Genomic DNA, 26,175 nt, shown 5'->3' on the forward strand with positions numbered 1-26,175 from the left:
TTTTATTACCAAAACTTTACAGAGACCCAAAATTCCTTTTAAGGACTATTGTGTGTGGCAGCAGCAATCTACATTTTTAGTGCAAACTGCGCTAAATAGCGTGCAGTAGTTAGGCCGCTGCAGACAGTGACATTAGCTGCACCACATCTCCAGTGTAAAGTGTGCGCATCCAAAAAATATCTGTGACATCCAGTGTACTTTTTCCGTAGACGGTGTCTGCTGCGGACAGTGACATTAGCTGCGCCACATCTCCAGTGTAAAGTGTGTGCATCCAAAAAATATCTGTGACATCAAGTATACTTTTTCAAGAGACGGTGTCCGCTTCTGACAGTGACATTACCAGGGCCACATCTGCAGTGTCACGTGTGCGCTTAAAAAATGTATCTGTGACATCCAGTGTACTTTTTATGTAGACGCTTTGGACAGTGACATTACCTGTGGTACCTTTCCTGTATAACGTTTCCTCATCCCAAATACCTGTGACATTCCCTGTAATTTTTTATTAGCCACTGGTGACAGCATTGACATTATCTGCGGGATATCTCCTGTGTGACGTTTCCACATCCCAAATACCTTTTTAAATTTTTGGGCGCATACACATCCAAATCCTACGCTACTGTATGTGTGACATACTTTCAAGCATATATAACATTTAATATGAAGAAGGCAAGCAGTAGGGGACAGGAAAGTGGCCGTGATGCTGATGGTACACGCAGAGGCTGTGAGCCTGGGCGCATTGAAACTGTGCCTGCTGCCAGAGCACAAGAAAGCAATCATCCACGATACCTAGCTTCATGTCCCAGTTTGCAGGGCGGCGCAGGAAAACGCTCTCGAAGTCAGACCAGTGCGACCAGGTGGTCGGTTGGAATGATGCAGATAATGCTTCCAGTCGGTTAAGCACCACCCTGTCTTCCACCAAGTCCAGTCTCAGTAGCCAAGAGACTGGTCAACACAATCCTCACCCTGATCCTCCTTCCTCTCAACATGGAGAGTCTTGCCAAACAAGTTATCCCAGACTCGGATATTCCAAGGAGCTCTTTTCAGCGCCATTCCTTCATTTGGGTCTCTCGACAAGCCCGCTTGAAGAGGGACATGAGATCTTGTGCCCTGATTCCCAAACTCTTGAGCATCCACAGTCACAAGAAGATGACGGTGGGGAACGGCAATTACTGTTTAATGAGGTGGATGATGATGAGACACAGTTGCCAATAAGTCCACGGCATTAGTGTCTCAAGAGGTTGTTGAAGAGGATAAGACACAGTTGTCAATCACTGAGGTTGTGGTTAGGTCAACAAGTCAGAAGGATGAGCAGAGTGAGAAAGTGGAAGAGGAGGTGGTGGACGATGAAGTCACTGACCCAACCTGGAAAGGTGGAAAGCCGAGCGAGGACAGCAGTAGAGAGGTGGAGGGATCTGCAGCACCGCAACAGGCTGGAAGAGGCAGTGGGGTGGCAAAAGGGATAAGGCATGCCACACCAAACAGGCCTGCAACTGTTCCACGGAGCACCCCTTGCGGAAATCTCCCTTGCCAAGGGGCAGGTGTTCCGCAGTATGGCGTTTTTTTGAGGAAAGTGCGGACGACAAAAGAATAGTAGTTTGCAACCTGTGCCGTACCAAAATGAGTCGGGGAATGAACACTAGCAACCTCACCACCACCAGCATGATCCGCCACATGGCATCTGAGCACCGTAATAAGTGGGCCGAACGCCTGGGTCCACAATCTGGGTCTGCGGGGTCACACCACTGCCTCCTCTTCCCCTGTGTTACGTGCTGGCCAATCCCCTGTCAAAGGCGCAGGCACGGATGCCTTTCGCCCTGCACCTGGACCTTCTCAAGCACCATCAGCAACCACATCCAATTCCCTATCCCAGCGCAGTGTCCAAATGCCCTTACCCCAGGCCTTTGAACGCAAACACAAATACCCAGCCAGCCACCCACCCACAGGCCATAGCACTAAATGCGCAGCTTTCCAAATTACTGGCCCTGGAAATATTGCCATTTAGGCATGTGGACACTGAGGCCTTCCGCAACCTGTAGTCGGCGGCCGTCGCTAATTACGCAGTCCCCAGCCGCTACTATTTTTCACGGTGTGCCGTGCCTGCCTTACACCAGCATGTGTCCTGTAACATCACACGTGCCCTGACCAACGCAGTTACTGGCAAGGTCCACTTAACCACTGACACATAGACAAGTGCATTCGGCCAGGGACGCTACATTTCCCTGACGGCACACTGGGTGAACGTTGTGGAGGCCGGGAGCAAGTCGTACCCTGGCATGGCACAGGTGCTAAGAACGCCAAGGATTGCGGGCCCTACATCGATCAGGGTTTCCGCCAGCACGTACGTTAGTGGCTCCAACCCCCATTTCTTCTCCTCCTCCACTTCCACCTCCGAATTATCCACGTGCAGCACCAGTCAGTAGCTGGAAGCAGTGTAGCACTGCAGTGGGGAGGCCGTGCTGAAGCGGATATGCTTAGGGGACAAACAGCACACCACCGCAGAGCTGTGGCAGGGGATAAGAGACCTGACTGAACTGTAGCCCGCTCCACTAAACCTACAACCAGGCATGGTTGTGTCTGATAATGGCCGTAACTTGGTGGCGGCTTTGGAGCTTGGCAAGCTCACACACATCCCATGCCTAGCCCACGTCTTAAAGTTGGGGGTTCAGCAGTTTCTCAAAACCTACCCCAATTTGCCTGAGCTACTGGTGAAGGTGTGCTGCGTGTGTGCACATTTCTGCAAGTCATCGACAGCTTCAGCCGGTCTGTCAGCGCTGCAGTAGCGCTTGAAATTGCCAGCTCCCCGGCTGTTGTGCAACGTCAGCACGTGCTGGTACTCAATGTTCCACATGTTGGCCAGGCTTTGTGAGCAGCAGAGGGCAGTAGTGGAATACCAGCTGCAACATGGCTGTCGCCTTTCCAGTCAGTTTCCGCTATTTACAAGCGAGGAGTGGGCATCGATGTCTGACCTCTGTCAGGTTAAAGAAATTGTGAGGAATCAACACAGATGGTGAGCGGCGATAACGCTATTATCAGCGTCACCATTCCATTTCTGTGTCTACACAAAGGCTCGCTGGTCACAATTAAGGCCAACGCTTTGCATGTGGAAAGAGGTGGAAATGGGGGAAGACATTACACAGGGTGGTAGCCAGACCACCCTCAGTTCGTCTTCTCAGCGCGAATTGGACGATGAAGAGGAGGAGGCGGTTGCCTCCGCTACAGGGGGTAGTACCCATGGAAGTTTAATTCAATCTGTTCAGCGTGGGTGGGCAGAAGAGGAGGAAGAGGATGAGGAGATTGAGAGTTGGCTGTTGGTACTCTTGCACACATGGCTGACTTCATGTTAGGCTGCCTTTCCCGCAACCCGCGCATTTTAGACAACACGGATTACTGGTTGTTTACAATTCTCGACCCCTGCTACAAAGAGAACTTGTCATCTCTCATTCCTCTGGTGGAGAGGACGAGCAAAACGGTGCAATACCAGAAGGTCCTTGTTGAAAAATTGCTTCAAAAAATCTGACAATGCTGGCGGCAGAGCCTGTAGTTCCTTGGGCAACCGAGGAGGGGAGACAAGGGGAACATACAGCAGTTCCAACAGAGGCAGGGCAACACTCTCCAAAGCCTGGGACAGTTTCATGACACCCCGTCAGCACCCTTACCCTGATGCGCAGCCTAGTGTCACAAGGAGGGAAAATTTTTGGAAGATGGTGAAGGAGTACATAGCAGACCGTGTCAGCGTCCTCAATGATCCCTCTGTGCCTTACAACTACTGGGTGTCCAAGCTGGACACGTGGCACGAACTAGCGCTCTACGCCTTGGAGGTGCTGGCCTTCCCTGCCACCAGCGTTTTGTCTGAGCGTGTATTTAGTGCTGCTGGTGGAATTATAACAGATAAGCATATCCGCCTGTCAACTGAAAATGCTGACAGGTTGACTCTTATAAAAATAAACAAGGCCTAGATTGCCCCTAACTTCTCTACTCCACCAGAGGAAAGTGGCTGAACATAAAAGGCACTTTAAATGTGTTGTTTATAATGTACTGAATACACTGTATTCCCATGCACCCCTTCCACCACATAAAAGGGTATATGGTTGAATCTTCCTTTTCTCCTCCTCCTCTTCCATAATATCAACATGCTTATTCGTCGCATATGATGCCCTTGCATATAATGTTTTACAGGGTCAGCTCACCAGCAGGCCCTCGCATATAATTTATTAGAGGGTCAGCTCACCAGTAGGCCCTCACCTACAATCTTTTACAGGGTCAGTTCACCTGCAGGCCCTAGCAGATAATTTTTTAGAGGGTCAGCTCACCTGCAGGTCCTCAACTACAATCTTTTACAGGGTCAGCTCACCTGCTGGCCCTCGTATATAATGTTTTTGAGGGTCAGCTCACCTGCAGGCCCTCACCTACAATCTTTTACAGGGTCAGCCCACCTGCAGGCCCTCACCTAGAATCATTTACAGGGTCAGCTCACCTGTATGCCCTTACCTACAATCTTTTACAGGGTCAGCTCACCTGCAGGCCCTCGCATATAATTTTTTAGAGGGTCAGCTCACCAGCAGGCCCTCAGCTACAATCTTTTACAGGGTCAGCTCACTTGCAGGCCCTCACCTACAATATTTTACAGGGTCACCTCACCTGCAGGCCCTCACATATCATGTTTTACAGGGTCAGCTCACCTGCAGGCCCTTACATATAATTTTTTAGAGGGTCATTTCACCAGCAGGCCCTCAACTACAATCTTTTATAAGGTCAGATCACCTACAGGCCCTCGCATATAATGTTTTACAGGGTCAGCTCACCTGCAGGCCCTCACCTACAATATTTTACAGGGTCAGCTCACCTGCAAGCCCTCACCTACATTCTTTTACAGGGTCAGCTCACCTGTAGACCCTCACATATAATGTTTTACAGGATCAGCTCACCTACAGGCACTTGCATATAATGTTTTACAGGGTGAGCTCACCTGCAGGCCCTCGCATATAATTTTTTAGAGGGTCAGCTCACCAGCAGGCCCTCGCCTATAATCTTTTACAGGGTCAGCTAACCTGCAGGCCCTCACCTACAATCTTTTACAGGGTCGGCTCACCTGCAGGCCATCGCATATAATGTTTTACATGGTCACCTTACCTGCAGGCCCTCGCATATAATGTTTAACAGTGTCAGTTCACCTGCAGGCCCTCGCATATAATTTTTTAGAGGGTCAGCTCACCTGCAGGTCCTCAACTACAATCTTTTACAGGGTCGGCTCACCTGCTGGCCCTCGTATATAATGTTTTTGAGGGTCAGCTCACCTGCAGGCCCTCACCTACAATCTTTTACAGGGTCAGCCCACCTGCAGGCCCTCACCTACAATCATTTACAGGGTCAGCTCACCTGTATGCCCTTACCTACAATCTTTTACAGGGTCAGCTCACCTGCAGGCCCTCGCATATAATTTTTTAGAGGGTCAGCTCACCAGCAGGCACTTGCATATAATTTTTTAGAGGGTCAGCTCACCAGCAGGCCCTCGCCTACAATCTTTTACAGGGTCAGCTAACCTGCAGGCCCTCACCTACAATCTTTTACAGGGTCGGCTCACCTGCAGGCCATCGCATATAATGTTTTACATGGTCACCTTACCTGCAGGCCCTCGCATATAATGTTTAACAGTGTCAGTTCACCTGCAGGCCCTCGCATATAATTTTTTAGAGGGTCAGCTCACCAGCAGGCCCTCACCTACAATCTTTTACAGGGTCAGCTCACCTGCAGGCCCTCACCTACAATCTTTTACAGGGTCGGCTCACCTGCAGGCCATCGCATATAATGTTTTACATGGTCACCTTACCTGCAGGCCCTCGCATATAATGTTTAACAGTGTCAGTTCACCTGCAGGCCCTCGCATATAATTTTTTAGAGGGTCAGCTCACCAGCAGGCCCTCACCTACAATCTTTTACAGGGTCAGTTCACCTGTAGGCCCTCGCATATAATGTTTTACAGGGTCAGCTCACCTGCAGGCCCTTTCATATAATGTTTTTTTGAGGGTCAGCTCTCCTGTAGGCCCTTGCATATAATTTTTCAGAGGGTCAGCTCACCAGCAGGCCCTCACCTACAATCTTTTACAGGATTAGCTCATCTGCAGGCCCTCGCATATAATTTGTTAGAGGGTCAGCTCACCTGCACACCCTCACCTTCAATCTTTTAAAGGGTCAGCTCACCTGCAGGCCCTCGCATATAATTTTTTAGAGGGTCAGCTCACCATAAGGCCCTCACCTACAATCTTTTGCAGTGTCAGTTCACCTGCAGGTCCTTGCATATAATGTTTTACAGGGTCAGCTCACTTGCAGGCCCTCACCTACAATCTTTTACAGGGTCAGCTCACCTGCAGGCACCAGCATATAATTTTTTAGAGGGTTATCTCACATGCAGGCCCTCGCATATAATATTTTAGAGGGTAAGCTCGCCTGCAGGCCCTCACCTACAATCTTTTAGAGGGTCAGGTCATGAGCAGTCCCTCACCAACAAGTCCAGTCTCACTAATCAATAGTCTGGTTAACACAATCCTCACCCTGACGGCATACTGGGTGAACATTGTGGAGGCCGGGAGCGAGTCGGCTGCTGGCACCAGACTTGCCTTCCAATAGATCCTCGTTAAAGGATTTAAAGTTTACTTATTCCAATTACAGGGCCTAGAAAGAGTCCTGTATTGTTATTTATCGTCACTACCTCCCCAAGTCGGGAGTGGGTAATTTGTGCGCCTGCTGCCTTCTTTGGATGTGGTAGCCGTTTCTCCGGCTCCCTCTCCGGAATCGAACCCTAATTCCTAGTTACCTGTGGTCACCATGGTAGTCGCAGAAAGTAACATCGAAAGTTGATAGGGCAGACATCCGAATTGATCGTCGCTGTCACGGAGACATGTGATCAACCCGAGGTTATCTAGAGTCATCAAAGCGGCAGCAGACCCTCGCTTCTAATGTTTTAGATGGTCAGATCAGCAGCCCCTTGCTCCAAATGTTTTTGAGGGTCACTAGCAGGCCATCAATCACAATTTTTCAAGGGTGTGTATGATGCCCTCCTTTATGTGTAACAAAGGCTGTATTGGAGTGACGGTTCCTTGTAATTTTTGGCAGCCCTTTCACTTAGTGCATAGGCTTTATGAGTGTAGGAGTCCCACTATATGAACAATTGTACCACAATGTGAATGAGGCCTTTCTTTATGTGAAATACAGGCTGTATCGGAGTGCCTCTTGCTTGTAATTTTTGGCAGCACTTGTACTTTATATACAAGTAAGGCTTTTTTCACACTGGTGTTTTGGCTTTCCGTTTGTGAGATCCGTTCAGGGCTCTCACAAGCGGTCCAAAATGGATCAGTTTTGCCCTAATGCATTCTGAATGGAAAAGGATCCGCTCAGAATGCATCAGTTTGCCTCAGTTTCCCTCTGTTCCGTCTACATTCCGCTTTGGAGGCGGACACCAAAACGCTGCAGCGTTTTGGTGTCCGTCTGACGAAACTGAGCCAAACAGATCCGTCCTGACACACAATGTAAGGCTACTTTCACACTCGCATTTGGTGCGGATCTATCATGGATCTGCACAGATGGATCCATTCAGATAATACAACCGTCTGCATCCATTCAGAATGGATCCGTTTGCATTATCTTTAACATAGCCAAGATGGATCCATCTTGAACACCACTGAAAGTCAACGGAGGATGGATCCGTTTTCTATTGTGCCATATTGTGTCATAGAAAACAGATCTGTTTGGCTCAGTTTTGGTGTCCTCCTCCAAAGCGGAATGGAGACGAAACAGAGGCAAACTGATGCATTCTGAGCAGATCCTTTTCCATTCAGAATGCATTAGGGCAAAACTGATCCGTTTTGGACCTCTTGTGAGAGCCCTGAACGGATCTCACAAACGGAAAGCCAAAACGCCAGTGTGAAAGTAGCCTAAGTCATTGGGGACAGATCCGTTTTCTATGACACAATCTAGCACAATAGAAAACAGATCCGTCCTCCATTGACTTTCAATGGTGTTCAAGAAGGATCCGTCTTGGCTATGTTAAAGATAATACAAACGGATCCGTTCTGAACGGTTCCGTCTGTGCAGATCCATGACGGATCTGCACCAAACGCGAGTGTTAAAGTAGCCTTAATATACAGGAAAAAATGTTTCCTAACAATTTTTCCTCTAAAATAAATTTTATCTTTTATGCGTATTATTGTCAGTCTGTAAAAGTGGCATACTACTCGGACAACATCGTTCCCAGCTGCGACCTGAGAGTCCAAGATGCATCCAGACATCCTCCCCATGCTGTTCCTGAACCAATTTGGTGGTGTTTCCATCACTTTCTGAACTTTTCCTATGAACCAGGCACCCTACCCTCTTCAGATCAGGGGATGCCTGGTTTAATGCTCGGGTTCTCCCATTGACTTCCATTATACTTGGGTGCTCTGTGGAGCACCCGAGCATCCCGATATGTTCGGCCCGAGCACCCGAGCAATTTGGCGCTTGAGCAACACTATTGTTGACCTAACAACAACCTCAGTTATTGACAACTGTGTCTCATCCTCATCATCAATCTCTTGAGACACTAATTGCCATTGACTTATTGGCAACTGTGTCTCATCAACATCATCCACCTCGTAAAACACTAATTGCCGTTCCACACCGTCATCTTCTTGTGACTGTGGATGCTCAACAGTTTCGGAATCAGGGCACAAGATCTCATGTCCCTCTTCAAGCGGGCTTGTCAAGAGACCCAAATGAAGGAATGGCGCTGAAAAGAGCTCCTTGGAATATCCGAGTGTGGGATCACTTATTTGGCAAGACTCTCCATGGTGGGAGGAAGGAGGTATATATTGAGCATGCTTAATCAACACTATCTGCTACCTCTTTAAACAGAGTAGGACCCCTGCTGAGCTCATATTTATGACCTATCCTGAGGGACCACACTGTCCAACTTGTCATCATTGACTTGAAAATTGAATAAAGTGTATGTTGTTCAGACTCATTTATATAAGCTCCATGGTGGGAGGAAGGAGGATCAGGGTGAGGATTGTGTTGACCAGACTCTTGGCTACTGAGACTGGACTTGGTGGAAGACAGGGTGGTGTTTAACCGACTGGAAGCATTATCTGCTGCAATCCAACCGACCACCTGGTTGCACTGGTCTGACTTCGAGAGTGGTGTCCTGCACCGCCCTGCAAACTGGGACATGAAGCTAGGTATTTTGGATGATTGCTTTTCATGTGCTCTGGCAGCAGGCACAGTTTCAACGCGCCCAGGGCCACGGCCTCTAACGGTACCATCAGCATCACGGCCACTTCCCTGTCCCTTACTGCTCGTCTTCTTCATATTAAATGTTATATATGCTTGAAAATATGTCACACATACAGTAGCGTAGGATTTGGAAGTGTATGCGCCAAAAAGGTATTTGAGATGTGGAAACGTCACACAGGAGAAATACCGCAGATAATGTCGCTGATGTCACCAGCGGCTAATAAAAAATTACAGGTAATGTCACAGGTATTTGGGATGTGGAAACGTTACACAGGAGATGTACCCCAGCTAATGTCACTGTCCGCAGCGGACACCGTCTACGGAAAAAGTACACTGGATATCACAGATATTTTTGGGATATGCACATGTTACACAGGAGATGTAGCACAGATAATGTCGCTGTCTGCAGCGGCCTAACTATTGCACGCTATTTAGCGCAGGATGCGCTAAAAATAGATATTGCTGCCACACACAATAGTCCTTCAAAGGACTTTTGGGTCTTTGACAAGTTTTTCAACAAAAAAAATAATAATAAAAATGTCACTCCCTACACTATCTTTCCCTTCTTCAGCACAGCTCTCGCTGACTAACACTGAGCTGAACACGTGTCATCGGGTGCTATATAGTACCCGATGACACGTTCCGGCCAGCCAATCACTGTAATGCCAGTAATCAACATGGCTACGGCATTACAGTGAAGGGCAGTACTTACTTGCACGTTTATTGGCTGCGTACCAGCCAACAAACTTGCGGGGAGGAGACTCGAGCATTGCGCTCAAGCACATGCGGTATTCGGCCGAATACCACCATGTGCCGAGCATGCTCAATCAACACTATCTCCTACCTCTTCAAACAGAGTAGGACCCCTGCTGAGCTCATATTTATGACCTATCCTGAGGGACCACGCTGTCCAACTTGTCATCATTGACTTGAAAATTTAATAAAATGTATGTTGTTCAGACTCATCTATATAAGCTGATAATTTGAGTTTATAGGGGCACATTTATTAACATCTGCATTTTAGATGCCGGTCTTAATAAACCCCTGTTCTGAAAGAGAATCTTACGAAGTTATGTAGAGGCGCTGGCCTCTTCATAACTTCGGCGGATCCACCGTCTCTTCTAAATGTAAGGCAGCTTCCCAGCCATCTGACATTTAGACCTACGGCTAAAACAGGTGTAGAAAATGGTAAATAAGACGGGCCTGCCGGCCTCTCCCTGATCACTTTTTTAGACCTGGTATCACCGAAGAGAAGTCCCAGATTGCGGCACACTGCACCTTCTATTCCCTAATGTAGGAATATTTCAGCTTCATCGGCCCATAGTTTTTATGCTGACCTATGTGTCTCCAAAGTTATTGGCTAAAAAGAAACCCTATGTAGTCTGACCCAACAGTCAGGGGTTCTCTTCCAGATCTCCTATCCTACTTGACGGGGGTATTGGTTATGCATTGTTCGCCACCTCCACTTACCTTAATACACTCTTTTGAATCCCCCATTCCCCACCATTACACCTCCCCGCCACAGAACCCCGATCCCAATAAGACTCGGACCACCAACTGGAAATGTAATGGCCACAGCAGCCATTTATTAAATAACTGTCACGACCCTTGGTCACGGTCGTGACTCCTTGGGTGCCGCATGCTGTTGCCCGCGGTTTTCCGTTGTCAACCGCAGCTGGGAGCACTTCGTTGTTGCCTCAGGTGCGGTTGCCGCGGACAATAGGCATGCGTGTGGTTGCCCTTGACAACGTGTTTTTGTGTGCACTCCCTTTGTCTGTTTGTTGTGCACGAGGTGGTGTTTGTATGCACTTGGACTCCTCCCTTCACCTGCGGTTGTCCGCGGCAACGTCTGGTGATGTTTGCATGCTGTGGAAGTGTCTCGGCCCGTTGGCTGTTCTTGAGGACACGGTTGCCACGCATGCCGTTGCCGTCGGAGACAGGTGAGTGAGTTTGTGTGCTTTCCCCTTTATGTGTGTTTTCCCTTCTGTGGTGTAGGAAGGGTTAACTCCCTTCCCAGTGTGTCTGTGAGTCACTGGGTGTGTCTTCCTGGGACTGTTGTGTACGGTCCAGGTCTGTTGGCGGCAGTTCTGGGGGGAAGATACGGGCATCTGTCTGGTGTCCTGTGTTCCTCCTCTGGACTGCTTTGTTGGCTGGCGACCTGGGACTGTTGTGTACGATCCAGGTCTGTTGGCGGCAGTCCTGGGGGGATATACGGGCATCTGTCTGGCAGTGCCTCCAGTTGTTCTCCCTTCCAGTCCGCTTTGTTGGCTGGCAACCTGGGGCTGTTGTGTACGGTCCAGGTTTGTTGGCGGCAGCTCTGGAGGGAGACACTGGTGGTTATCAGGCATTGCCCCTCCCCCCCTCCCTGTTGTTTGGTCCCACCAGCTTCCCTTTTCGGTTGGGGGGGGCTTTGAGGGGAGAGAGTGTCACGACCCTTGGTCACGGTCGTGACTCCTTGGGTGCCGCATGCTGTTGCCCACGGTTTTCCGTTGTCAACCGCAGCTGGGAGCACTTCGTTGTTGCCTCAGGTGCAGTTGCCGTGGACAATAGGCATGCGTGTGGTTGCCCTTGACAATGTGTTTTTGTGTGCACTCCCTTTGTCTGTTTGTTGTGCACGAGGTGGTGTTTGTATGCACTTGGACTCCTCCCTTCACCTGCGGTTGTCCGCGGCAACGTCTGGTGATGTTTGCATGCTGTGGAAGTGTCTCGGCCCGTTGGCTGTTCTTGAGGACACGGTTGCCACGCATGCCGTTGCCGTCGGAGACAGGTGAGTGAGTTTGTGTGCTTTCCCCTTTATGTGTGTTTTCCCTTCTGTGGTGTAGGAAGGGTTAACTCCCTTCCCAGTGTGTCTGTGAGTCACTGGGTGTGTCTTACCGTTGGGTGTGGCCACCTGGCCTATAAAGCCTCAGTCCCTGGCTTGGTTCAGTAGGTTGCTCTCAGCCATGCTGGCTGGAGCAGCCTCCTGTCTCCTCCATCTGCTTGGTGGGGACCATCCTTCTGTTCATAAATCTTCGTTAGTTATATTCATGTTTGGTGTTCAGTAGATGTTTGTGTGGTCTCTTTGTTGGTGCAGCATATGGTTTCCTGGGTTCCCGTGTGATGTCTGGTGTGTGCTGTGTCCTTTATGTTGCTGTGGACATCAGCACTTGTTCATGGGTTCCAGGTTTGTGTGTCTGTGGCAGGTAAGTGCAGGACTAGTCTCACTTACCTGTCATTTCCATATGTCTGTTGATGTTCCCCCTGTGTTGCTTGGCCGTTGAGACTCCTGCTCCTCCGTGCCTAGGAGGAGTAGGGCGTCTGACTCTGTCCCCTAGTTCAGGGCCGACTTGAGGGCTCATAGGGACTTTTAGGTTCCGGCGTATGAGCCCTCCTACCACCAAGGTCGGCTCATACTGACAGGAGACAGGGTCAGAGTTAGGGAGCAGGTCACCTCCTATTGCGTCCCTAACTCTGTGGTCCCGGCCAAGGGGTAACCCTATCATCTCCTGGCACCGCACGGCTGGGGGTTTCCCCCACCGCCAGCCGTGACAATAACAATTTCAAAATAACCATAACATAATACTGTAATCCCCAATGGGGGAAGGTCTTTGAAGCCCCAAAACATCGACCTGCCGAACCAGGGTGAGCCATTCTTGCCTCCAGCCGTAACGCCCAGCTCAAAGGAACCACCGAATGATCCCCCCCTCAATTCACCACAACCGCTCGGTCCACCTGGGAGTCCAGCCCCAACCGTGGGGCCCCCCCAATTGTCCTCAGATTCCACCATGACCACTCCCCAATGAACCCCTCCCCATACCACAACCCCAATCCCTTAAACACAAAACAAAAGGGGAAGGGTGGGTGGGAGCTTTTCTTTCTACCTAAAATGGCGCCCTGCCTTCCTCCTCCCTGCCTATTTAACCCCTTAACTCCACCCCCTCACTCAAACTAACCTTTCTCCCTACCTATAGCCCCCCCCTCCCTCCACCCCAGTCTACTCAACCCAGCTCACTAAACCAAACCCCCGTCATGGGGGCCTCCCTTAAAGGGGGCTCCGCCCCCCCCCCCCCCTCAGTCCGGCCATTGCTATATGTTACTTACTGTTGTAGGTTAGCAAAAAGAGAGTACAGATGGGTGGTAGTTATACATAATTATATGATCAGACTACACACGATTTCTTTGTAGTCTGTAACCATGGAGACAGTTTAATTTATTATTTACTGTAGCAATTCCATGTATTAAGTAATATAATTTATTATTTATCATACAGTACAGACCAAAAGTTTGGACACACCTTCTCATTCAAAGAGTTTTCTTTATTGTCATGACTATGAAAATTGTAGATTCACACTGAAGGCATCAAAACTATGAATTAACACATGTGGAATTATATACATAACAAAAAAGTGTGAAACAACTGAAAATATGTCATATTCTAGGTTCTTCAAAGTAGCCACCTTTTGCTTTGATTACTGCTTTGCACACTCTTGGCATTCTCTTGATGAGCTTCAAGAGGTAGTCACCTGAAATGGTCTTCCAACAGTCTTGATGGGAGTTCCCAGAGATGCTTAGCACTTGTTGGCCCTTTTGCCTTCACTCTGCGGTCCAGCTCACCCCAAACCATCTCGATTGGGTTCAGGTACGGTGACTGTGGAGGCGAGGTCATCTGGCGCAGCACCCCATCACTCTCCTTCATGGTCAAATAGCCCTTACACAGCCTGGAGGTGAGTTTGGGGTCATTGTCCTGTTGAAAAATAAATGATGGTCCAACTAAACGCAAACCGGATGGAATAGCATGCCGCTGCAAGATGCTGTGGTAGCCATGCTGGTTCAGTATGCCTTCAATTTTGAATAAATCCCCAACAGTGTCACCAGCAAAGCACCCCCACACCATCACACCTCCTCATCCATGCTTCATGGTGGGAACCAGGCATGTAGAGTCCATCCGTTCACCTTTTCTGCGTCGCACAAAGACACAGTGGTTGGAACCAAAGATCTCAAATTTGGACTCGTCAGACCAAAGCACAGATTTCCACTGGTCTAATGTCCATTCCTTGTGTTCTTTAGCCCAAACATGTCTCTTCTGCTTGTTGCCTGTCCTTAGCAGTGGTTTCCTAGCAGATATTCTACCATGAAGACCTGATTCACACAGTCTTCTCTTAACAGTTGTTCTAGAGATGTGTCTGCTGCTAGAACTCTGTGTGGCATTGACATGGTCTCTAATCTGAGCTGCTGTTAACCTGCGATTTCTAAGGCTGGTGACTCAGATGAACTTATCCTCCGCAGCAGAGGTGACTCTTGGTCTTCCTTTCCTGGGGCGGTCCGCATGTGGGTCAGTTTCTTTGCAGCGCTTGATGGTTTTTGTGACTGCACTTGGGGACACTTTCAAAGTTTTCCCAATTTTTTGGACTGACTGACCTTCATTTCTTAAAGTAATGATGGCCACTCGTTTTTCTTTACTTAGAATTTGTATTATGGCAAGAAAAAAGCAGCTAACAGTCTATTCAGTAGGACTATCAACTGTGTATCCACCTGACTTCTCCACAAGGCAACTGATGGTCCCAACCCCATTTATAAGGCCAGAAATCCCACTTATTAAACCTGACAGGGCACACCTGTGAAGTGAAAAGCATTTCAGGTGACTACCTCTTGAAGCTCATCAAGAGAATGCCAAGAGTGTGCAAAGCAGTAATCAAAGCAAAAGGTGGCTACTTTGAAGAACCTAGAATATGACATATTTTCAGTTGTTTCACACTTGTTTGTTATGTATATAATTCCACATGTGTTAATTCATAGTTTTGATGCCTTCAGTGTGAATCTACAATTTTCATAGTCATGAAAATAAAGAAAACTCTTTGAATGAGAAGGTGTGTCCAAACTTTTGGTCTGTACTGTATATGCAAAGTCTCACATTTTGTTTGTACTATTTTTTGTAGCTTTTAAAAATACTATTTTAGAATACCAAGATTTGTTAAAATGAAGGTTTACTTTTCATTAAAGGCTATGTACACCTTTGGAGTCCATTTTTTTATGATTGCATTTAACTTATTTTTGGCTAAAAATCATATTTTCAATTGGCCTTTATTAAAAATATTGAGCTGTTCAGTCACAAAGGGTTAACTGTATTTCTAGCTGTGTGACTGGTACTTTCACATTCACTTTGTGCCAGTCATCTAATTACCCTTATCTCTAAACTACTAAGAGGTCATAAACACTTATTTAAGCCACATTGGTATCAGTAAGATAAGGACTGAGCTTTAATGAGTGTTTATAATGTGAGAGAGCAGAGATAAGGACTAGGTCTGCTGCTCAGACAACGGAAAAGACAAAAAATCCACAGGCAGCTAGTAGAGCATGTCAACTCTGTACAGAAAAAAGGACTCCATATTGTTAATAAAGACCAACTGAAAAAAATGATTTTTAGCTCAAAATAAGTATAATGCAATAATAATAAAAAATAATTGCCCCCAAAGGTGTACATAGCCTCTTTTCTATTTCACCTTTAAGGTCATGTTGTTACTTTTCCAAAGAAAGTGCAGATAAGTGTAACTGTGCCGAGCAGAAAGAACATTGGCAGGAGTTACTGCAATTTCACGTTAATTCTGCCAAACATATTTTGGATAATACTACCAGAGGAGATTAAAGGATGCAACGGCTTCAAACTAACTGGATCTGGACATGGAATGTATAATATGTAAACTCCATCAAAGAAGATGAGTAATAGATTTGACATTAATCAACTGGTTGCTTTGTGTAGTCATGTGCATGAAGTCCAAGTCCAGTGGAAACAAGACATTTAAGGGCTCATGCACACGACCGTGGGGCAGCTGCATGCGGATCGCGGCCCAATCACTTGAATGGGGTCAGTGATCCTCATCCGAAGGTTCGCACCACAAAAAAGTAGTGCATGCACTACTTTTTTTTGCGGTGGCACGTCCAGAAACACAACAGAAGCACTCCATAGAGCTTCCGTGGGGTTCCGATCCGTGCTTCCTCACCGCATCCATGGGTTTGCGGACCCATTCAATACGGCAATGGCCATGTGCATGAGCCCTAAGAGCTGGCTGCTTGGGGTCAATATTTAAAGCTACCATTTAGACTCCCCCTTACTAAGGGTGCATTCACACGATTGTATTTTCAGTCCACAACCAATTCACATTTTCTATGGGACCGCAAAAAATGCGGACAGCTCAAGACCATGCAGCAGAGCTACATATTACATGTCATATTCTTGTCACTTTTGCGGACAAGAATAGTTTTTTTTTTTTTTTTTTTTAAATGGGGCTCGCGAAAAGTATGGATCCACAAAATGGATAGGGTCCCATTCCCTTAGGCACCTTTCTCTCAGTATATATAGAGCAAGTATCTGATAATTTTCTTCTTTTCCCTGGTAATGTAGTAGTTACACTTCAAAATCCTTTTGCACTTGCTGTAATTGAGATCAGCAGTCTATGCATTGACATTCTGGGGAGAACGGGATGGGCTTGTGCTTATACACAGCAGCCAATCAGAGAGAGAGAGCGAAGCAGCCCAAACCAATGAGTAGACAGGAGGTGGATTTCAGACTACCTCAGACTCCCTGTAGGTAGGCTGTAGTTGCAAATCAAAGTGCTCCTTTTACTTTTTTCCAACAAATGTATGTCTGTAGTCACGGCTAAATATATTGGCGCTACCCTTTAGGGCTCATGCACACGATAGTATTTTCTGTGTCCGTTCCGTTTTTTTTTTTGCGAACCATATGCGGAACCATTTATTTCAATGGGTCCACAAAAAAAACAACTGAAGTTACTCCATGAGCATTTCGTTTCTGTATGTCCGTATTTACTTTCCGCAAAAAAATAGAACATGTCCTATTATTGTCCACATTACAGACAAGGATAGTACTGAATCTATGAAGGGCCAGCTGTTCTGTTCTGAAAAATACGGAATGCACACAGACGTCATCCGTATTTTTTGCGGAGCTATGTTTAGCGGACCGCAAAATACATACGGTCGCGTGCATGAGCCCTTAAAGGGATTGTCTCAGCAGGACAAGCCTTTTTCCAAAAGGAAGCCATTCCAGTGTTGAGTGCATACAGTGGACTTTAAAGGATAATGGTCATATTTTCACTCAAAATTAAATTTTCATATATGTTGTTGCTGCTGTGGTGATAATCCATAATCACTAATTATTGTGTTTAAATACCACTTAGTAACATAGTACATAACATAGTACATAACATAGTATATAAGGCCGAAAAAAGACATTTGTACTTTTGCAACTGAGTTAAAAGCCAATTTTCCCCACTTAAGGGGGAAAAAATTCCTTCCCGACTCCAATCAGGCAATCAGACTAACTCCCTGGATCAATGACCCCTCTCTAGAAGCTATAGCCTGTAATATTATTACACTCCAGAAATACATCCAGGCCCCTCTTGTTATTTTTGTACTCACTATCACCACCTCCTCAGGCAGAGAGTTCCATAGTCTCACTGCTCTTACCGTAAAGAATCCTCTTCTATGTTTGTGTACAAACCTTCTTTCCTCCAGACGCAGAGGATGTCCCCTCGTCACAGTCCTGAGGATAAACAGATGATGGGAGAGATCTCTGTACTGACCCCTGATATATTTATACATAGTAATTAGATCTCCCCTCAGTCGTCTTTTTTCTAAAGTGAATAACCCTAATGTTGATCATCTTTCAGGGTACTGTAGTTTCCCCATTCCAGTTATTACTTTAGTTGCCCTCCTCTGGACCCTCTCCAGCTCTGCTATGTCTGCCTTGTTTACAGGAGCCCAGAACTGTACACAGTACTCCATGTGTGGTCTGACTAGTGATTTGTAAAGTGGTAGGACTATGTTCTCATCACGGGCATCTATGCCTCTTTTGATGCAACCCATTATCTTATTGGCCTTGGCAGCAGCTGCCTGACACTGGTCTTTACTGCTTAGTTTGCTGTTTATTAAAATTCCTAGATCCTTTTCCATGTCAGTGTTACCAAGTGTTTCACCATTTAGTATGTACGGGTGACTTGCATTATTCCTTCCCATGTGCATAACTTTACATTTGTCAGTGTTAAACCTCATCTGCCACTTCTCTGCCCAAGCCTCTAATCCAGGTATGGCCAACCTGCGGCTCTCCAGCTGTTGTAAAACTACAACTCCCACCATGCCCTGCTGTAGGCCGATATCTGTAGGTAGTCTGGGCATGCTGGGAGTTGTAGTTTTGCAACAGCTGGAGAGCCTCGGGTTGGCCATCCTTGCTCTAATCCAGTGATGGCAAACCTTTTAGAGACCAAGTGCCCAAACTGTAACCCAAAACCGACTTATTTATCACAAAGTGCCAACACATCCATGTAACCTGAATACTACAGTCCATTTTAGTATATCTTCCATGTACTTTATCATTTAGCTATAATAGTCTGCCTACATTTAGTGCGCTGCCTGTGCTATTCATAGTGTTCCCTGCGCTAATGAATGGCAGTAAACATCTAAGGCATATTGGTACACCATAGACTTTTTCCATGGTGCAGGTGCCCACAGAGGGGGCTCCGAGTGCTGCCTCTGGCACCCATGCCATAGGTTCGCCACCACTGCTCTAATCTATCCAGATCCCTCTGTAGCAGTATATTGTCCTCTTCAGTGTAAATTACTTTACACCAGGCATGCTCAACCTGCGGCCCTTCAGCTGTTGTAAAACTACAACTCCCACATTGCCCTGCTGTAGGCTGTAGTTTTGCAACAGCTTGAAGGGCCGGAGGTTGAGCAGGCCTGCTTTACACAGTTTAGTGTCATCTGCAAAAATTGATACTTTACTATGCAAGCCTTCTACAAGATCATTAATAAATATATTGAAGAGAATAGGGCCCAATACTGACCCCTGAGGTACCCCACTAGTGACAGTGACCCAATCTGAGTGTGTACCGTTAATAACCACCCTCTGTTTTCTATCATTGAGCCAGTTACTTACCCACATACAGATGTTTTCTCCCAGTCCGAGCATTCTCATTTTATATACTAACTTTCTATGTGGTACAGTGTCAAATGCTTTGGAGAAGTCCAGATATACGACATCCATTGATTCACCACTGTCAAGTCTAGAACTTACCTCCTCATAGAAACTGAATAAATTAGTTTGACATGACCAATCCCTCATGAAGCCATGCTGATATGATGTTATTTGCTTATTTTCATTGAGATCCTCCAAGATAGCAACCTTCAAACAGTTTACCCACAGCAGATGTTAAACTTACCGGCCTATAGTTTCTGGGCTCTGTTTTTGCACCCTTTTTGAATATTGGCACCACATTTGCTATGCGCTAATCCTGTGTCAGTATAGAGTCTGTAAATATAAGAAATAAGGATCTGGCTATGACATTGCTTAATTCTCTTAGGATATGGGGTGTATGCCATCTGGTCCTGGCGATTTGTCTATTTTAATCTTTTTAAGTCGCTGTTGTACTTCTTCCTGGGTCAGACTTTTAATGGGGAATTTACTTTTAAATTCTGCATTTCATCTGACAGTTTATTTTCCTCAGTGAATGCAGTGGAGAAAAAAAAATATGTAATAGCTTTGCTTTCTCCTCGTTGCTCTCTGCAACTTCCCCCTCATTGCTCTGTAGAGCGCTGACACCTTCAGATTTATACTTTTTACCATTTATATAATTAAAGAACATTTTAGGGTTAGTTTTGTTCTCTTTGGCAATTAATCTCTCGGTCTCTAGTTTGGCGGCTTTTATTTGTTTTTTACATATTCAATTTTTTTCCTTATAGTTTTTCAGTGCTTCCGTGCTACCCTCCTGTTTTAGTGATTTAAATGCTTTCTTTTTGTCATTTATTGCTTTCTTTACATTTTTATTTATCCACATTGGTTTCTTCTTGTTCCTTAACCCTTTATTCCTATAAAAAGGTATGTACCTCTCACAATTAGATTTTAGGATGCTTTTAAAAATATCCCATTTTGTGGCGGTATTTTTATTTTTGAGGACTTTGTCCCAGTTAGTTAGGCCTATGGCCTCTCTTAGTTTGCAAAATTTAGCTTTTTTGAAGTTTGGTATTTTTGTTCCTCCCTATAGAAACACTTGTTTGAAGGATAATTGGATGGTTATTACTTTATGGTCACTATTTCCCAGGTGTCCCCCAACCTGCACACCTGTTGTTCTGTCAGGTCTATTGGTTAATAAGTCCAGTATGGCCGTCCCTCTAGTCGGGTTCTGAACCAGTTGGGAAAGGTAATTGTCTTTGGTTATTGCCAAGAACCTGTTTCCTTTATGAGATGTACAGCTTTCAGTTTCCCAGTCTATATCTGGATAGTTGAAGTCCCCCATGATAACCACCTCATTATGATTTGCCGCCTCGTCTATCTCGTTTAGTAGTAGATTTTCTGTGGACTTTGGTATATTAGGTGGTTTATAATAAACTCTTATTAGTAATTTTTTATTATTTTTGCCTTCATGTTTTTCTACCCACAGTGACTCCACATGTTCATGTTCCTCACTTATATCTTCTCGGAATGTGGGCTTTAGACAGGACTTTACATAAAGGCAGACCCCTCCCCCTCTCCGGTTTTCACGATCCTTTCTAAACAGGCTGTAACCTTGTACATTAACTGCCCAGTCATAGCTATCATCCAGCCATGTCTCAGTTATTCCCTATATGTCACAGTCCTCCTCACACATCACTAATTCCAGTTTCCCAGTTTTATTAGTCAGGCTTCTGGCATTAGTATACATACAATTAAGAGGTTTGTGTATATTTTTTACCCTACACCTTTCCTTTCTGAACTGTTCCAGTCCCTCCTTCCCTTCCTCCCGGTCTCTATCTTCCCATCCTATAACGTAATTACCCTTCCCCCCAGTCCCTAGTTCTCCAACCTTCTAGCCATCTTCTAGCCATCTTTCCCCTCAAAACAGCTGCCCCTTCCCCATTGAGGTGCAGCCCATCCCTACGATAGAGCTTGTAGCTGACAGAGAAGTCGACCCAGTTCTCTAGGAACCCAAACCCCTCCTCTCTCTGAACCGACATCCCCCTCATCTGCCAACCGTGCAATCTGAACCGACATCCCCCTCATCTGCCAACCGTGCAAACTTGTTGGGGTGTGACAGATCAGGGCTAGCCTCCCTGGCACTCCTTCCCTCTACCCCGCTTTCTAACTGTTACCCAGCTAGCTACCTCACTTTCCTCAGCCTCCTCGCTACCACCCTCCCCCTCATCTACCCCATAGAGTTCTTGCTCAGTGAGCAGCAAACTCTTTTCCAAATTGTCAACGCTTCTCAGTGTTGAAACTCGCCCGTTTAGATATTCAATTCGAGATTCCAAACAGGTAATTTGCTCACATTTTGAACAATGATATACACCCTCGAACGGCTGTTCCAGGACTGCATAGATCAGACAAGATGTCAGTAATGGAACACATACTAAGTGGGGATTACACAAAGAAAGAGAAAAATACAATATAATGCAGTGATAAGAAACTGATTTACTGCAGTCCCCCACTGAAGTCTCAGAATCTAAAGTCACTTAATCTGAAGTCACACACTTATACAACACACATATAAATCAAACACACGACGCGCAAACTCGCGTTATATGCCTGCTTATATAAATGGAGCTCCCAAAACCAGCCTGTTTTTTTCCTCTGGATTCAAAGGACTGGGTTGCCCTCAAGGCTGGCTTTTTACCTTCTCCTAATTAGACAGCCACACCCTAATTACATAGCAACCGCTTCTCACAAGACTTCTTTCTATCTTCTCAAGGTGGCTGCCGATACGGAGGGAGGTCTTAGCCTCACGGTAAGTGTAACTACCCAGAATTCATTTGACTCATCTCGGGAACGCGCAGCCTCACCCCAACCAATCAGCTTCCTTCTGAGTAGTTGATCGTAAATTTTTATCGGGAATATCAGCACTATCCCGGTCCGACGGGAGCGCGCACGCAGCGTTCGGGACTGCCCACTACTACGTCCTCCGTCTTCTGCATATACAGTGGTGTTCAATATAATAACAGTGTGTTTAAAAAAGTGAATAAAGGTCAAAATCCTTCTAATAGCTTTTATTTCCATACACACTAATGCATTGGGAACGCTACACATTCTATTCCAAATCAAAACACGAAGAAAAATATATCAAATTTGTGTTGTTCCTCTAAAAAAAAAAATTTTATATTAGACTGTTCAAAAAAATAGCAGTGTTTGTATTCTTCTTTACAAACTCAAACTTTCACTATATAAACTGAAAAATGTTTGAAAATGTTGCCTTCTTTTGAATCACTTCACTAATATTTAGTTGTATAACCAGTGTTTCTGAGAACTGCTGGACATCTGTGTTGCATGGAGTCAACCAACTTCTGGCCCCTGTGAACTGGTATTCCAGCCCAGGATGATTGGACTACATTCCACAGTTCTTTATTTCTTGGTTTTGCCTCAGAAGCTGCATTTTTTACCCCACAAGTTTTCTATTGGATTAAGATCCGGGGATTGGGCCGGCAGCTCCGTAACGTCAATCTAGTTGGTCTGGAGCCAAGATGTTGCACGTTTACTGGTGTTTTTTTGGTCGTTGTCTTGTTTAAACACCCATTTCAAGGGCATTTTCTCTTCAGTATAAGGCAGCATGACCTCTTCAAGTATTCTGATGTATTCAAACTGATCCATGATCCCTGGTATGCGGTAAATAGACCAAACACCGTAGTATGAGAAACCCCCATATCATGATGCTTGCTCCACCATGCTTCACTGTCTTCACAGTGCACTGTGGCTTGAATTCAGTGTTTGGGGGTCATCTGACAAACTGTCTCCGGCCACTAGACCCAAAAAGAACAATCTTACTTTCATCAGTCCACAAAATGTCTCTTCAGGCCGGTCAATGTGCTCTTTTCAGCACATGTCTTTTTTTCAACAGTGGGACGGGGGCTTCTTGCAGACAGCTTGGCTTCACATAGGCGTCTTCTAATCGTAACAGTACTTACAGGTAACTTTAGACCTTCTTTGATCTTCCTGGAGCTGATTGTTGGCTGAGTCCTTGCCATTTTGGCTATTCTTCTATCTATTCGAATGGTAGTTTTTCGCTTTCTTCCACATCTTTCAGGTTTTGGTTGCCATTTTAAAGCATTTGCGATCATTTTAGCTGAGCAGCCTATCATTTTCTGCACTTCTTTATATTTTTTCCCCTCTCCAAACAACTTTTTTATCAAGGAAAGCTGTTTTTCTGAACAATGTCTGGAACGACCCATTTTCATCAGAATTTCAGAGAGAAATGCACTGTAACCAGCATGTACAACATTTGCTGCCTTCCTTCTTCAAATAAGGGCAATAATTGCCACCTGTTTTTCAAAGAATGAATGACCTCACTCATTGAACTATACACTGCTATTATTTTGAACATGCCCCTTTCAATAAGTGATTGAATTACAGAGCAGCATGTATGTCATGACTGTTGGGTCTGTTGTATTTCTATTACTCTACTACACCTGCTAGTAAATTATTTGACATGTAGAAATATAATTTTTACCAAAAACAGCGATTGATCAGGTTAGTGATGTCTGACTGCTATTATTTTGAACACAACTGCAGAAGATAGGAGACGGAGGACACTAGCTGTTTTAGCTGCACCACTGAAATGCCTGGGGGAGGAAAGAACATGCTGCAATTACTAGGTACCGTATTTTTCGCCCTATAAGACGCACCGGCCCATAAGACGCACCTAGGTTTTTGGGGAGGAAAATAAGAAAAAAAACATTTTTAACCAAAAGGTGTGCTGTGGGTTTGGAACTAATGGTGGTCTGTGGATGGCACTATTACTGGGGATCTGTGGATGACTGACACTGTTATGGGGGGGATCGGTGGATGACGGACACTGTTATAGGGGGGATCTGTGGATGACGGACACTGTTATAGGGGGGATCTGTGGATGACGGACACTGTTATAGGGGGGATCTGTGGATGACGGACACTGTTATAGGGGGGATCTGTGGATGACGGACACTGTTATAGGGGGGATCTGTGGATGACGGACACTGTTATAGGGGGGATCTGTGGATGACGGACACTGTTATAGGGGGGATCTGTGGATGACGGACACTGTTATAGGGGGGATCTGTGGATGACGGACACTGTTATAGGGGGGATCTGTGGATGACGGACACTGTTATAGGGGGGATCTGTGGATGACGGACACTGTTATAGGGGGGATCTGTGGATGACGGACACTGTTATAGGGGGGATCTGTGGATGACGGACACTGTTATAGGGGGGATCTGTGGATGACGGACACTGTTATAGGGGGGATCTGTGGATGACGGACACTGTTATAGGGGGGATCTGTGGATGACGGACACTGTTATAGGGGGGATCTGTGGATGACGGACACTGTTATATGGGGGGATCTGTGGATGACGGACACTGTTATGGGGGGATCTGTGGATGACGGACACTGTTATGGGGGGATCTGTGGATGACGGACACTGTTATGGGGGGATCTGTGGATGACGGACACTGTTATGGGGGGATCTGTGGATGACGGACACTGTTATGGGGGGATCTGTGGATGACGGACACTGTTATGGGGGGATCTGTGGATGACGGACACTGTTATGGGGGGATCTGTGGATGACGGACACTGTTATGGGGGGATCTGTGGATGACGGACACTGTTATGGGGGGATCTGTGGATGACGGACACTGTTATGGGGGGATCTGTGGATGACGGACACTGTTATGGGGGGATCTGTGGATGACGGACACTGTTATGGGGGATCTGTGGATGACGGACACTGTTATGGGGGGATCTGTGGATGACGGACACTGTTATGGGGGGGGATCTGTGGCTTGCACTGTTACAGGGGGGATCCGTGGATGGCACTGTTATGGGCTGGGGGGGGGGGTCTGTGGGTGGCACTGTTATATATGTGCCATCCACAGACCCCCCAGCCCATAACAGTGCCATGCACAGACCCCCCCAGCCCATAACAGTGCCATTCACAGATCCCCCCCCCCCCCCGTAACAGTGCCATCCACAGATCGCAATCTGAACTGTCGACCCCCCCCCCCCCCCCCCCCCGCCCGTCGCCGCACAAAATATAAGTTGTCATATTGAATTAATATTTATTAAACATGCCCCCCAACTCCTATTACTACCGTTCATCCTAATCGCTGCTGTAGAAATCAGACCGGCAGGACGGCCGGCCGGCGCGTCTCACTGACGTCACTTGCTTGCGCCGCCTACTTCATTCATAAAGTAGGCGGCGCAGGCACGTGACACGAGTTACGCTGCCGCCCGCCCGACTGGCCTGAATTCTACAGCAGCGATTAGGAGGGAAGGTAGTAATAGCAGTTGGGGGACATGTTTAATAACTATTACTTCAATATGATTTCTTATATTAGTATACCAGAGCGGCGGGGCGGTGCTATACTACACTGACTGCACCGCCCCGCCGCTATTGCCGGCCCCCAGCTCCTCCCAGTCCCTCCCCGCTCACTGATACATCGCTGGCAGCGATGTAAAACTCCACGCATTCGCCCCATAAGACGCAGGGGCATTTCTCCCCCATTTTGGGGGAAGAAAAAGTGCGTCTTATGGGGCGAAAAATACGGTAATTCAATACCTATACAAAAGTATTAACAAGGGAGCTAAGGTAAACTTAGTCAGACCAATCCAATAGCATAAAAAAAAAATATGACAGTTACCCTTTAACATAGAGCACCACTGAAGTCAGATATTCCATGTGCAACTAAGGAACAATGGGAACTGAGGTTTATTGCAGTCTGTACCATTTATCTCTCATATATATATATATAAAAGCTGATGTAATGTAATAGCAGAGGTATCCTCAGCTAGTGAGCAGGCCATTGCCGGGAGGGAACACTTGCCTCCCAACAATTGTCTGCCACAACGGGCTGTGTAATACAGCCTTAGGCCTCCTATACACGAACGTATTAGTTCCGTTCCATGCATTGGGGACCGC

This window comes from Bufo gargarizans, chromosome 1 (genome assembly GCF_014858855.1).
Source record: "Bufo gargarizans isolate SCDJY-AF-19 chromosome 1, ASM1485885v1, whole genome shotgun sequence".
NCBI classification, from domain to species: domain Eukaryota; kingdom Metazoa; phylum Chordata; class Amphibia; order Anura; family Bufonidae; genus Bufo; species Bufo gargarizans.